Source organism: Gavialis gangeticus, unplaced genomic scaffold (genome assembly GCF_001723915.1).
Source record: "Gavialis gangeticus isolate Ggan-Ray unplaced genomic scaffold, GavGan_comp1, whole genome shotgun sequence".
Lineage (NCBI taxonomy): Eukaryota > Metazoa > Chordata > Crocodylia > Gavialidae > Gavialis > Gavialis gangeticus.
In genome coordinates, this window is record NW_017728992.1 from 158593107 (window position 1) to 158608270 (window position 15164).

Consider the following 15164-nt stretch of genomic DNA (forward strand, 5'->3'; position numbering starts at 1 on the left):
TGGGGCTGGGGTGGGCTTTGCCGGGGCGGGGCAGGTGCAGGACGGAGCCGCGGCTCATCCGGATGGCAGGGAGGTGGCGGCTCCCACTACTGTGTGCCACTTGTCTGAGAGTGGCTCGTCCGCTTGTCTAGCAGCTCCTGCTGCTGCTCATGCCACTTGTCCGGGGGGGTGGCAGGGAGGGATGTGTCCCCGGAACTGTACAGGGTGGGCTGCAGCTGCAGGCTGGGGCCATGCTCCCAGCGCCGCCGGCGCCCATTCCCAGCACAGCACAATGTGGCACCCCAGCCCCGCCCCACAGCTGCAGCTCACTCTGCCCCACTCAGATCTGGAGGCACATGCCCCCCCCTCCCAGCCCGCCTCCTGGACAACTAGTAGTGGTTGCTGAACAAGCAGATTAGCCTCTCCCAGACCAGCGGTGTGAGCCACCACCACCCAGAGCATCCATGGCTCCATCCCACACCTGCCCCACTCTGGTTGGGCAAAGCCTACCCCAGCCCCACTCCTCCCTCATTGTGAGAGATGTTGATCTGCCCCTGCATGCCCCTTCCCTCTCCCCTCCCCATTCACCACAACAGCCCTACCAGCTGCATGCAGCTGTATTGGAAATTGGATTGGTATCAGCTGATATGCCTCCTTAAAAATTGACTATTGCTATCGGCCCCCAAAATCTCTATTGGTGCACCTCTAGAAATCATGACATTCATGGAGTACAGATTATTTTTTCCTTCTCTTTCTTTCTATGTTGGTGAAGAGCCTTTCCTATTAAAGTTGTAGGACCAGTAAAGGAATGGAGATCTGGACGAATGTGGATACCAATATGCAAAGGAAGTTGCTTCTCACAAACCTACAGAGACAAAATACTTAACAAATGGTGGACATATTTTTTCAGTAAGCAGTTAATGGGGTTGAAAAGGCACAAGTTTACAGATGCATGTTTGGAAAGCTTTTTGTTCTTAAGGCAGGGTTGTTCAACTGGCAACCCACAGACTTCATGTGTCCAATAAGGGGTTAAGTTGTGGCCCCCCAGGTTCCTTCCTGGCCACTGTTCTCCCTATCTCACCAGCTGCAACAGCAGAGTCTCTGGGCTTTTTCTCCCTCCTCTAGCTGTTACTGCCTACCTCTGTCCTAGGGCGCAGAGTAGTGTGGTGTAGCATGGCTTGCAGAGGTAAGGGTGAGCCTGAAGCCACACAAAAGGTGCAGTGGAGGAGGAAATGGAGAGAAAACATGCATGCGGTGCAACACAGATGGGAGGAGTGCCTGCAAAGGAATGTAGTGCAGCAGGTGTTGGGCGTTCAGGTGTGTGGTACAGCAGTGGGGCAGGAGTGGACAAGTGCATGACATGCAGCCTGGGGAATCTGTGGCTTGCCTTGGAGTGGCCCACAGGGCATTTGGCCCGTGACTGCTTAGAAGCTGGGCAACCCTCTCTTAAGATATTGATTGTAATTTTATAACCTACAGTAGTGTCAGTGGGTATGAGCAAAAATAGATGATGGTCTTCTGGTTAAGGTTTTATTGCTTCATCTTCAGATGATTGCATGATTCTTATGCAGTAAAGTCACAAGTGAATTAGGCAGGTCAATCCAATTCAAGATCAAGTAAGAAAAACCTTTACATTTTCACCACATGCTTATGTATTCTTCAAGTTGTCTCCCAGCATACTTTATAGAAAAAGGCTTTAGAAATAACTTGGAGATTGGTGCATTTTTATTTTCATTTTTCATATACCTCCATCTGTAGTCAGATGGCTTAGTATTATGTGAGGTCAGTTGTATAGAATTCTCATATTAAGAGGGAAATGACAACAAATACAATTTGGAAATTTCTTAAACTAATATTTTCATACATAAAAAAATATCATGAGCCTCAAATTATGATAATTTTAGAAAGCAACATGAGGCAAATGGTAGAATCGCAGGTTCATAGAGAAGCAGAGTTAGAAGGGACCTCTAGAGGTTACCCAGTCCAACCCCTTACCTGAGGCAGGACCACCCCTAGTCAAACCATGCTGCACAAATCCATTATCTAACTAACCAAATAAACAACAAAACCACACAAGCAACAATGTCAAAACCACAAGGTACAGTACCCTAACCTGTCACAGGTAAAGCAGAGGGACCACTGCAGCCTATGTCCTGCTGTTGCAAGGTTGCCAAAAACAACTTGAGAGATTCAAGGAAGACGGTCATGCTTTGTGCCACAGAGGAAGGTAAAAAACTCCACAGTCTGCACCAAACTAACCATAGGGCAAAATTAATTCCTGACCCCAAATATGGCAGTCAGTCTGACCTGAGTGGAGGGGCAAGGCCCTCTAGCAAGGAACCTCTGGGTTCGAGTCCCAGCAGCAGCACTGGCATGCCCATGTCACAATCTCCAGCCTTGGTGAAGGTAAAAAGAATCAATCTGACACATGTAGCATCAGAAGGAGGAAAAAAAATTCCCTCCTGGTCTCATGTGGCAACAAACAAGGCCCAGAGGTATCCATAGTAGAGCCTAGGCATAGCTACTCCTAAATCATCCATTACCAATGCCTGTCCAACCTCTTCTCGATGTCCTCCAGTGATGGAGAGTCCACAACTTCCCTAGGAAATCTATTCTATTGTCTCACTGGAAACAGTGAAGTTTTTTTCCAAGCTGTTGGTCCATGTGCTATACTCTACAACAAGAGAGAGAAGATGTTTTTCCTCTTCTTTGTGGCAATCCTTCAGGTATTTGAAGACTGTTATCATGTCCTCTATTAAGTACCTTTTCTGCAAATTAAACATGCCTATTTCCTTCAACTTCTCTTCCTATGACTTGTCTTCCAAGCCCTTTATCATTTTTGTCACTTGCACAGCCTGAACCCTTTCTAACTTCTCCGTATCCTTTTTAAAATACGGAGCCCAAAACTGCACACAGTACTCCAGATCAGTGGTTCTCAATCTTTTGCACCTTACACCCCACCAACCGTTTTGTCAAAAAACCCTGGTCATACCATGAGAAAAGCAAAACGCCACACAATTGCACTGTTCAAGATATCTGTTGATTCATCTATTTGAAGTGCAAGCAACTGATTTTTTTCAAGTAGGCAATGAATTGAAGTCCCACCTACATAACCTTCACAAGAACACTGCTGTAGATGAGGCCTAGCCAGTACCAAGTATCACCTCCCATATCTTTCACCTAATGTTTCTTCTATTGATGCATTCCAAAACCACATTTGCCTTTTGTGCAGCTGCATTGCAGACTCGTATTGAATCTGTGATCTACCAAGACTCTCAGATTCTTCTCTGTAGTGCTGCCATCCATCCAGGTGTTACCTGTTTTGTATTTGTATTTTTTATTATTCTTCCCGAGGTATAGTACCTTGCATTTCTCAGCACTGAACTTCATCCTCTTAGCTTGGGCACAGCTTTTCAATTTATCAGGATCCCTCTGAATTGCACTCCTGTCCTTCAGGTTGTTTGCAGTCATTTGCAGTTTTGTGTCTTCTGCAAACTTTCTCAAGGAGCTCTCAATTCCAGCATCCAAATTATTATGTTGAACAGCACTGGGCCCGGGACAGCCCCCTGAGAGACTTTACTTGAAGCCACCCGCCATTCTGACACAGATCCATTTGTAATTACCCGTTGCTTGTAGTTTTTGAGCCATTTGTCTATCTGCCACATAGTGTTAGAAAGGACCCCTTTCCCTACTATATCCTTGTTGGTTGTTTAAAGTTACTCAGGAATTTGGAACATCTGGAAGCCCACCGGTAGATAAATAAGCAAGCAGAATACAGCTTGGTGGACAGACTCACATTATCAGTGCAGTTTATTACATAGATATTCCTAATGCATAAATGAGAAGGAATCTGCCTGCCAAATATTTAAAATAGTTACTTAGTAGGCACAGCAATTAAATAAACTTTTAACTTAGCCTTATTATTTTGAATACTGTGGATTAGTGAATGCTGTTTCTATAGACATTTCTTCCTGGTAAAGCCATATGAAATACTGCTAGAAATACTGAGGAACTTTAATATAAAATATAACTTTCAAGGAGCAATGGCCTTGTCAAGAACACTGAGATGACTTCCAAAAACCTCCCGACAGTGAGATCTGTACAGGTGAAAGTAGATTCTACTTCATGCATTGATTGTTGTAGAGGGGAGGCAATGCTTGCAATAGGTGTTAAGATGTTGAATACAGACATTATCTTGTTTAAAAAAAATGGCAGTAGTTTGACCAGTTGAATAGAGCAGGAGGGAGTGATATCTATTCAGGTTTTTGCAACGGTTGTTGCTTTATCTTTCACCTGTAATATCAGACATGAAGTAGGAAGTCACTGATAATCCCATGGTAACCATTATCCAAATTGCAAATATTATATATTAAAATTGAAAGGGGAATATGGAAAATGCCCCCAGGTAATTGTTTTCAATGAAATTATTTGACAGTAAGTTGTTCAAAGCTGTATCAGGAAGGAATAAAGTAGGTGTCTATCTTTTTTTTTAACATAGCATGTTAAAATAAAATGATACAGCTTTTACTTGTTTCTGAGTGTCCATTTAATATTGACTAGTCAGTAATAATATCTTGTCTTTGAAATGCTTAGCAGCAGCATTTATAAACCCAAGCTATCCTCTTTCTGAGTAACTGGACTCTGTTTTCTTTATTTAAAAAACAAACAGGGAACAATGTCAGATGTGTTGATGATCTCCTTGAAGGATTTTCCATTACCTAGATGCATAGTGATGGATATCTGTGGAAGTGCGAAAGACCTGATCCTGTGCCATTCAAGAAGTGCAATTTTTTTTCTGTTGACTTGAATGGCAGAAGGTAATACTTCAAAATTTACCATCTTTAATTTTCCCTGAGCCTGAGGAAGGGCATGTGTGCCCAAAAGCTTGCAGGAAATATATATTGCAATTTCTTAGTCTAATAAAAAGATATCATCTCTGAACCAAGAGTTCTGGAGTTTTCCATTTCTTTTTGTCTCACACCAATACAGCTACCAAATACATCCCCAAGTACATGATAAGGGTTTTTCTGAATCTGTATTGGAGAATAAGATGATGAAAGGTATGTTTTCCTCCTTTCCTACCATTTTATAGTCTTATGTATGCCTCATCAGTAACATGAATGCATCCTTCTTCCTGGTCCCCATCCTGTACTTCAGGGGTTGTCAGTTGGGGGTACTCGAGAAGGCACTAGGGGGGTACGTGCAGGCAGGCAAGGATGGAGTACTGCCACACACTATCCCGTGGTGCCACGCAGGCACCACCCTTCCAGCTGGACGTGGGGGGCAGGGGCTTACATGCGGCAGCTGCCACCACTCCACATCCAACCATGCACCACTCTTCCCTTCCCCCGCTCCATGTGCAGCCGCTGGGGGCACACTTCTCTGTGTCTGGCTACCAGGGGTACACTGATCCAAAAAGGTTGAAAACCCCTGCTGTACTTATTTCTTCACGCCAAAGTTCTTTTCTTGTTTAGGTGGTTGCATCACTGCATTGAAGGAGCTGTCCAGCAATTCAGCACCGGTCTTTTCTTTCTCTGTGCCAGTGTGGTGTATGCCAGCGGTGAATTTCAGTTTTAAAGAGGAAAATGTAGTATGAGAATATAAATATTTAAAAAATCCATAGCATTTTGTTAAAAGCTAGCTACTAAATTGCTCCAATAACATAGTGATGGACACAGAATAAGAAGCTAAATAGAACAAGCCTGTGTTCTTAGCTATGCTTACTCTGTTATTTGCAAGAAAGTTAATATAAATTGCCATCCTTAAAATTTTTATTCTTGTTTTAAAGACAGTAGTACATGGTTGAACAATCAGAGAAGTTCTGTCTAGTTCAGCATCATTTTTTAATAACAAAGCATAATATAAATATACCAAACATTTACTGGCAGTAGTATTTATAAGATGAAATAAGGTACTTCTCACAAAACCACATTGCCATTGGCTGATCAACTGAACACTCCCAAACAAGGTCAAAAGGGGCTTTTTCATCTTAAATACCACAGCAATGAAAGACATAGTGTTTATTTTGAGAGTGGACCATTTCACTTTTATTTTCTCTTTTTTTCCAAGTTCAGTGTAGAATAGTATGACTCGCCTATGATCCTGTGCCCATGTGTCTGTTAAGAGAGTCCCATTGTCCTCTTCTCTTAAAAAAATGAAAGTGCTAGGTTATACAATAAAGAGTATAATAGCTTCAGTAACAACCTCTAATTTGAACAAAATATACCCAGTAGTGGAGAACTTTTCAAGCAGCTATGTGCCCATTTCGGGAATCATTACATGGTTTTCAATAGTAAGGATCTGGTGTCTTGACACCACAGCAGGGTGAAAATTACTTATGAGTAAAAATAAAAAACAGGAAATCTTAAAATTAAATTTTACATTAATAAATACATAAATACCTTTAGTATTTGTAAATCAAGGGTTGTTCTGGGTATTAAATGATTATCACAGTAAAATGTCATGTTAGGAGGTATAGAATAATTCCACCATCTAGAACTCCCAGTGCCAATCTGTGGGTGTTCTGCTGCTTGGTGAAGGCAAGTTTTGTTTTAACCTACTGTTAGTTAAAAATTGGCTTATGCCCTCAAGTGTGAGGGCACGTATAATGTGACCAAGGATATATATTATCTGTAAAAAATATTTAATCCTTTTTCTATCCTGTCTAGATTGTGGCTTCAGTAATATCTTGTGACAATGATTTTTACAGATTAGCTTTCTGTTATTGGAAAAAAGAGTATTTCTGTTAATTCAGGGATTCTCAACCAGGATGTTGGGGCACCCAAGGGCTCTGTAAGATCCTTTGAAAGGTGCTGAGAGAAATGTGAGGAGACATTCAGATAAGCACAGGCTCAGGCTCTTGTGTGCTTAGCTGTTCCCCTGACTTCACTGCCCAGCCCTTCAGCAAGGAGGTAATAAGCACTGTAATAAATAAGTTTAATGTTTTTAAATGAGGTGCTGCTTAATTCACAAAAGTTATGGACGGGTGTCTTGAGTCTAATGAGGAGTGCCTTTAATCTAAAAAGGTTGAGAACAACTGCATTAATCCATCTTTAAACTGCTAACTTTAGATCTCTCTTCAATAGACTTGAACATACCATTCAGCTTTTGTTGTGGGAAATGGTAGGTGTGACTGACTGACTTACCATTCCTGCAAAATTTATTTTGCATAGTACTATCATATCTGCCTTACTATACAATTAGTCTATAGCATGAACTTGTCATTTGTGTCCAGAGAAACAATAAGCTTTAAGCAGCGTAAGCCAGATGGCTTAAATAGTGGAAAAGAGAAACAAAAAATATCTTTCCTGGCAACCAATTCAACCTGTGGCTCTTGCATCCTGTTGCTGCTGCTTTTCCCAGGACTTTGAACTATTGAATGACATATTCTCAGATATACCTCTTGTCCTTGATATGTGTGCCTCCTGTTAGTTCTGACAATCCTTTTCTAGATGCATAAAGTTAAAAAAACTTGTCTAATTTCACAGGGGATAATCCCTTTTCCACTTACCTTGCCTTATCTGGGTTCATAGTATCATAGTGCTTAGGGTCAGAAGGGACCTAAACAGATCATCAGGTCCAACCCTCTGCCCCAGGCAGAAACAGGTGCCGGGGTCATATCACCCCTAGCCAAATATCTGTCCAGCCTCCTCTTGAAGACCCCCAAGGTAGGAGAGAATACCACCTCACTTTGGAGCCCATTCCAGAGCCTGGCAGCCCTAACTGTAAAGTAATGTCTCCTGATGTCCAGCCTGAACCTTCTCTCTAACAGTTTGTGGCCATTATTCCTAGTAACCCCACATGGTGCCTAGTAACCCTAGGTTCATTCATAGTGAAGTCTTTCAGAGGCACAATACCACCCAGCTTTTTGAGCCAAATTTGAGCAGGTCAGTTACTGTGGCTAACAGATACTTTTCAGTGAGTGCATCTACACGAGGCACTTGATGCTCAGTAGACTAATTCTACTGCATGTTGGTGCATCGTGGCAAAAGCCGTGCCAATGCGCAGTAGAATTAGTCTACTGCACATTAAGCGTCATGAGAAGACCATGTGCTTTTGCTACTGCGTAGTATCACCGAATACTGTGCGTTTAGTTAATACCTCATATTAGAGACACTAAACTTAATGCATAGCAGCAATCGTGCATTAATGCCTGTGTAGACACGCCCAGTGATATATTAGCTTTGAGTATTAGGGTGTTAGAAAACATATACTGGCTTTTTTCTTGGGGGGAAAAAATCCTCCAAACTATAAAATATAAATGCATTTTCTCTTAACCAAATGATGCAAAATTAGAGGTATAACTTCGTTTAAATTTTTCCTTTCTTCTTGAAATTTTCTTCAGATTTCTTTAAATGTTTAAGAATTGTTAAGTAACAACATTATAAGGGAAGACTTATTCCAGTAATACTATGGATAGATGCTAAATTGAATCTTACCATTTGGGTTTGCTGCTGTTATGTATCATAGAACTGTGGTTGCTTTTAATAAGGTAATGTTAAGAACTGTGCTACACATTCATTTGTTTCAGTTAATATTACCTAGGAATTTTCTGACTTCAGTCTTGTAATATTCCACTATTAATTACTGTTCAGTCAGAATCACTTTCATTTATAAGCATCTTCTCTTTCATCTGCTGGCCAGTATTGTTCTGATATATGATAACACGCTTTCTTGAAATCAAGGAATTTCATAGATAATTATACCCATAAATCATATCCTTTGTAATTCATAAAAAACTATTCTATGTGAATCAAAAAATACAGGCCCCTTTTGTAAGGTCCAGAATGACCATCTTTCATTAAGGCACACTTTCTTGACTCCCTTATTATCTCTTTTGGTTAATAATTTTTAGTGCTTTTCATATTACAAAAATCAAACTTATTCTGATATAGCATTATACCCTGAGGAAGCGGAGCAATTTGGCACTTAGTCCAAATGGCACTGAGAGATTATTTTACTTTTCTGGACAGGAAAATATGCCTGTCATTTATTATTCTTCATTAGAACCTGAATTCAGTAATCATTCAGGGCCAAGCAGTCAGGCAGAGGTGTGCTTCTTTCAGGGTCCAAGTTATAACTGAGAATCATTTGTGTATTGTGCAGAGGCTTATGTTACAGACATTATAATATCCAGTAGCGTAACAAAGGAGGAGCAGCTGGGGCCCCCTGGAGGCACAAAACAGGAGTAGCTGTACTTCTTGCATTGCTACCACTATGCTAGCAGCAGCACGGCCAATGGTGTTGCCCTATGCATGGCTGCTGCCCAGGGTTTCATAGTTGGTACCGTTGGAAGGGACCTAAGCAGGTCATCAAGTCCAACCCCCTGCCATGGGCAGGAAAGAATGCTGGGGTAAAACGACCCTGGCTGGGTGATTGTCTAGCCTCTTTTTGAAGATCCCCAGGGTAAAGGTGAGCACTACTTCCCTAAGAAGTTGGTTCCAGCTCCTAGCCACCCTGACTGTGAAGTAGTGCGTCCTGATGTCTAGCCTGAACCTACTCTCGGTCAGCTTATGGCCATTATTCCTTGTAACTCCTGGTAGTGCTTGGGGAAACACGGACTGTCCCATTTCCTGCTGGTCCCCCTTGGCTAGTTTGTAGATGGCCATCAGATCCCCACTGTCGTCTTTTGTGTAGGCTGAAAAGGTTCAGGTCCCATAGTCTCTCTTCATAGGGCCTGTCCGGCTGCCACCTGATCATGTGAGTGGCCCTCCTCTTGATGCTATCCACATCCCTCCTGAAGTGCAGCACCCAGAACTGGACACAGTACTCCAACTGTGGCCTGACCAGTGTCACACAGAGGGGAAGGATCTGCTCATAATGCATCTGTGGATGCATGACAAGGTGTGGTTAGCCTTCCTGACTCCATCCCCACATTGGCGGCCCATGTTCATCTTGGAATCAATAGCAACTCCAAGATCCTTTTCTGCCTCTGTGCTGACAAGAAGGGAGTTCCCCAGCCTGTAGGTATGGTGCTGGTTTTTCCTCCCCAGGTGCAATACCTTGCACTTGTCCGTATTGAAACCCTTCCTATTCTCATCTGTCCACCTCTGTAACCTGTCCAGATCTAGTTGTAGCCTGCCCCTCTCTTCTAGCGTGCTCACTTCTCCCCACATCTTAGTGTCATCTGCGGACTTGAACGAGGTGCTTTTTGCCCCCTCATCCAAGTTGCTGATGACGATATTGAATGGTGGGGGCCTGAGGACCGAACCCTGGGGAACCCCATTGCCCACGTCCCTGCAGGTCAAAAATGACCTGTCTTCCACCACTCTGGGTGTGGCCCTTCAGCCAACTTGTGACCCATCTGACTGTGTAGGCGCCAACACCAGTCGCCTAATTTTTTAATGAGAATGGGGTAAGAGACGGTGTTGAAGGCCTTCCTAAAATCCAGAAAGACTATGTCCACCGTGACATCTGTGTCCAGGGCTTTTGTGACCTGGTTGTAGAAGGCAACCAGGTTGGTCTGACATGACTTGCCTCTAATGAACCCATGTTGATTGCCTCTAAGCATAATCTCCCCTGCTGGTCCCTCACAGATGTGCTCCTGGATAATTTTCTCAAAGAGCTTCCCCAGGACCAAGGTAAGACTAACAGGCCTATAGTTTCCTAGGTCCTCATTCCTCCCTTTTTTGAAAATGAGGACCACATTGGCCCTTTTCCAGTCCTCTGGCACCTCACCAGAGCATCATGAGTGCTCATAAAGCTGTGCCAGGGTCCCGCAATGACCTCTGCCACTTCCCTCTCCACTCTGGGGTGGAGATCATCGGGACCTGCTGATGTTTACATGTCTAGTCACTCCAGAAGTTCCCTGACTAGGTCCTCACTGATGCTGGGCCTGGCTGCACCTCCCCTGAGTCTGTCCGGATTCCCAGTGGGAGGGATGTACCTGTCCCTGCTCAGAAAAATGGAAGCAAAGAATCTGTTGAAGAGATTAGCTTTGTCACCTGATGGTACCACCAGATTACCAAGCATGTCCTGCAGAGGCCCCATGTTACTTGGTACCTTCTTTTTACCCCCTACGTATTTAAAAAAGGACTTGTTATCCTTGATCCAGGTTGCTAGTCCCAGTTCCATCTCCACCTTAGTTTTCCTAACAGCCCCCGTACAATCTCAAGCAATGGAGGTATACGCCCCCTTGGTGACAGCTTCTCCCTTCCGTTGGGTGTACGCCTCCTTTTTGGCTTTGAGATGTTCCTAGTTGCTTTTGGTGAGCCATGGGGGATTTTGAGCGCTCTTCCCCCTTTGATCTGCGTGGGGATTGTCATGCTTTGGGCTTGGAGGATCGTCTCCTTAAGGAACGACCACTCCTCTTGGACTCCCAACTCCCCTTCCCTCTGGGACCTCAGTGCCTTCCTGACTAGTCTCTTTACCTCATTGAAATCCGCTCTCCTGAAGTCCAGGGCTGCTGCCTTGATGCAGGCCTTTGACACCCTGCGCTGGATGGTGAATTCTGGTAGGTGATGGTTGCTATCGTCCAGGTGGTCCAGCATCCACAGTCCCCTCACCAGGTCATCGCCTGTGACCAGCACCAGGTCCAACAAGGCATTTCCCCTGGTGCGACTGTGCACCTCCTGGGTTAGATGGAGGTCCTGTAACTGGGTTCGGAACCTACATGAGCGGTCAGACCTGGCTGACTGCTCTTCCCTGCAGATGTCTGGGTAGTTTAGGTCACCCATAATGACCACGTCCCTTGACTTAACTGCCTCCGTGAGCTGACCTGAGAATTCCCAGTCTAGCTCTTCTCCCTGGTTAGGTGGCCTATAGTGGACCCCCACCGTTAGGTCCCTTTCCCCTGGACCCCCTTGTATTCTGACCCAGAGCACCTCAGTCTGCCCTACCTCAGACCCAGTGCTGTTTGCTGAGGATGTGTGTTGGTCTTTGATGTAGAGCGCCACACCTGCACCTTTCCTCCCCGTTCTATGCTGCCTATACATCCTATAGCCCTTGATGTTTACCACCCAGTCGTGCATTGGATCCCACCAAGTTTCATGGAGTCCCACTATGTCTGGGTTTGTGTTAGCTAGCAGGGGGGCAAGTTCCTCCTGCTTGTTCCCCATACTACAACCATTAGTGTAGAGGCATTTGAGGCCTCCTGAGCCAATTGGGCTTCCCCCCAATCCCAGGACTATCCGGGCCCCTGTCTCTTACTTGGGTATTTCTTGTGGTTGTCGCCTATCTTGGCCGGGCTGTTCTTGAGGGTGTCTTCTGGTTCAGTGTTCCGTGGCTCCTTTGGTCCTTTTCCTCCCCCTCCCCCAATGAACCTTGTTTAAAGCCTGCCGGAGGAGATCAGCCAACCTGAAAGAGAACACACTGACCTTTGGGGGAGAGGTGGAGCCCATCCCACCCGAGCATGTCTCTTGTTTTGAAGTGTGGGTCGTGGTCCAGAAAGCTGAAGCCTGCTGCAAGCCACCATTCCTGAAGCCACAAGCTGACATCCCAGATGCAGGTCCCATGGCATCTTCCACCTCCACTCACTGGAAGGATTGATGAGAAGACAACCTGTGCCCCTATCTCCTTCAGCTTGCCCCCCAGAGCTTGGTAGTCCTTCATCAGGCCATCTGGACTGCTCCTGGCCGCATCGTTAGTGCCCACATGGATTAGGACCATGGAGTAGTAATCAGTGGGCCGGATGAGGGCCAGGATCATCTCTGTCACGTTCTGAATCTGCGCTCCAGGCAGACAGTAAACCTCGTGTGTCATGGGATCCTGGCAACAGATGGGACCCTCTGTTCCTCTCAGGATGGAGTCGTCTATGATGAGTACCTGGCGTCTCTTCTTCCGGGTCAACTTACCTTCTTCAGCCCATTCTGTGCGTGGAGTGACCTCCTCAGCAGAGGTTTCCTCCTCACCTTCCTCTTCCGCCAGTGTCACCAGGGCCTCATACCTGTTCCCCAGCTGGACTGGGGAAGCTGATACTGTGCCACCGTGAGGGTGCTCAAGGGCCCAGTTTTACCTCTTGACAATAACAATTAAAAACTTAATGACAATTAAAAAATAATTAATATGCTTCAGAACTTTGGATGTTTAAGGAGAAATGTTTAGTTTTTCTTTGAAGTGTTGGGTGCTTTTGGATGAACCTCCCCTGAGCTATTAGCACCAGTCATACCAGGTGTTGATAAGTCCATACATTCCAATTGAGTCATGGCCTTAGGACTATTTCAGTGTGTTGTCCTGATTGTCTGCCTGAGACCTTCTCAGGAAAGATGCTTGACTCAGTGTTTCGTGTTGTTGTGTCTCCTACAATTTGGGGAAGATGCTGTCTATTCTTCCATTTACCTACCCATCTGCATTGATAACCCATACAGATGCGAGGCTACTTCTTATGACATCAATACTATTTGCTACCGTTGTTTTCCATAGGGGATATATGCAGCACCATTTTCACAAAGTAGCAGCAGCTCCTGGGGTAGACTCAATCATGTTGAGGATTTTTGCTTTGCCTTATGAGCCTCTTCATACAGCTGTAGGTTCTCAGAGACTCTAGCATCAGTTTCTAATAGAATGGGCATTCTTCTTTTCAGTTTTCTCCTGAACCAAATGTCATTAAATGACAAACCATTCTTGGTTCACTGACTTCCGTGATTTGCTATTGCTATTTAAAAATCAGAGTCTTACTCTGCATTCCTTTTTTAGTAAATGCTTTAATTATTGTAACAAAGTATTCCACCAGCCTGTAAGATTGGTGATAATGTGAGCTAACAGTTACATGTTTGAACTTGTACTTCACTGTACACTGTTTAAACCCCTTCTCACTAAACTGTGGATCTGCATCAGACATTCTGGTGTAAGGTATATCATATCTAGAAAGAATGGATTTTGTATGTATGATTGACTGTTCAGTTGTAGTATCTTCAAGTAAGGTTACCTCAGGGAAGCCTTAAACAAGTAAATGCCATCTTTGCTCTTGGTATACCTACTCAGCTTTAGGGAGCCAGTAACATGGGCTGTTACACTTTATTTCGTCTATGGTTTTTTTTTAAATGTGAAAACCTTGAATAATTTCCTGAATGTCACTCTTCATATTAAACCCACATAAAATGTCTCTGAGTGTTCTCTTAGATTTTCTAAATGACTTTAATGTATCCTTTTAAATATATTTTTCTGTAGCATCTTCAAAATTATCACTGTAGTGCCTTTAAATAAAAACCAATCTATTATTTAAGGTTCTCTCTTAGACTGATCATAGGGCTGTGGATATGCTATCACAACCACTCTGTGCTAATAGTGTCACTTCTTTCAGTGTCTCATCCTTAGCAGTAGCTCTGGCCATTACAGTCCACATTTCATCTGATGACAGATAGGTTGTTATCTTTTTTTTAAATCAGAATTACAGGTATATAATCTAGCTGTTGACTTTGTTGCATTGTATTTTGTCAAACACTGTAGAAAGTAGAGTGTATCTATGATAATATTCAGACAGCAAATTGTATTTATAGCTGAAAAATAATCTCTGTATTTGTGGTAAGTGGGTTAAAGATGCTTTCTGCAATGCCCAATTTCAGTTAACACTTAGTTATTATTAATAAAAACATGAATTATTTTTATAATTCAATGCCTCTCTCTATTTGAATATACTGACATTCAGTTTTTATTAGCACCTTTAATGTATAAACCATTGGTGTTCAGTTTTCACTGTGAGGACTGCAATAATGTACTTTTTAGCTTTGCACCGACTGTCATACTGCCTGATGATTTGGCCTCTTTAATTAACTCCTTGAGTTTCTTTAACTCGGAGATTTATATTGTATGTCCTTTGAACATATTTTCACAATAGCTCTCTTCAGTTAAAATTTGGGCAAGTGTATTAGGCACATTATTTCCCTACACAGTTCACTGTTGTATCCCTTCCTCATCTTGGGACATGAATGTTGGTGATTTGCATCATCCTTTACTGTGTGATCTGTGTGAACATCTCGTTGTGTTTTAGATATCTTATTTTTCATAGTTTCATAGTTGGTAGGATTGGAAGGGACCTGAGTGAATCATCACGTCCGACCCCCTGCCGTGGGCAGGAAAGAATGCTGGGGTCGAACAACCCCATCTAGGTGATTATCCAGCCTCCTTTTGAAGACCCCCAGGGTTAGGAGCAAGCACCACTTCCCTTGGAAGTTGGTTCCAGATCCTAGCCGCCCTGACAGTGAAGTAGCGCCTCCTGATATCTAGCCTGAACCTACTCTCAGTCACTT

At 43.6% G+C, this 15164-nt stretch overlaps 1 protein-coding gene and 1 long non-coding RNA gene across 2 annotated transcripts in view; both read left to right on the forward strand.

Moving 5' to 3' along the window:
• The window catches only part of LAPTM4B (lysosomal protein transmembrane 4 beta), a 122295-nt gene that overhangs the window by 3864 nt on the left and 103267 nt on the right, over positions 1-15164 (forward strand). The gene's annotated exons all lie outside the window — the stretch shown is intronic.
• Positions 3942-12889, forward strand: LOC109305072. The gene is made up of 3 exons (XR_002099551.1): positions 3942-3953; positions 7971-7972; positions 12810-12889. It is a non-coding gene; the product is annotated as an uncharacterized LOC109305072 (long non-coding RNA).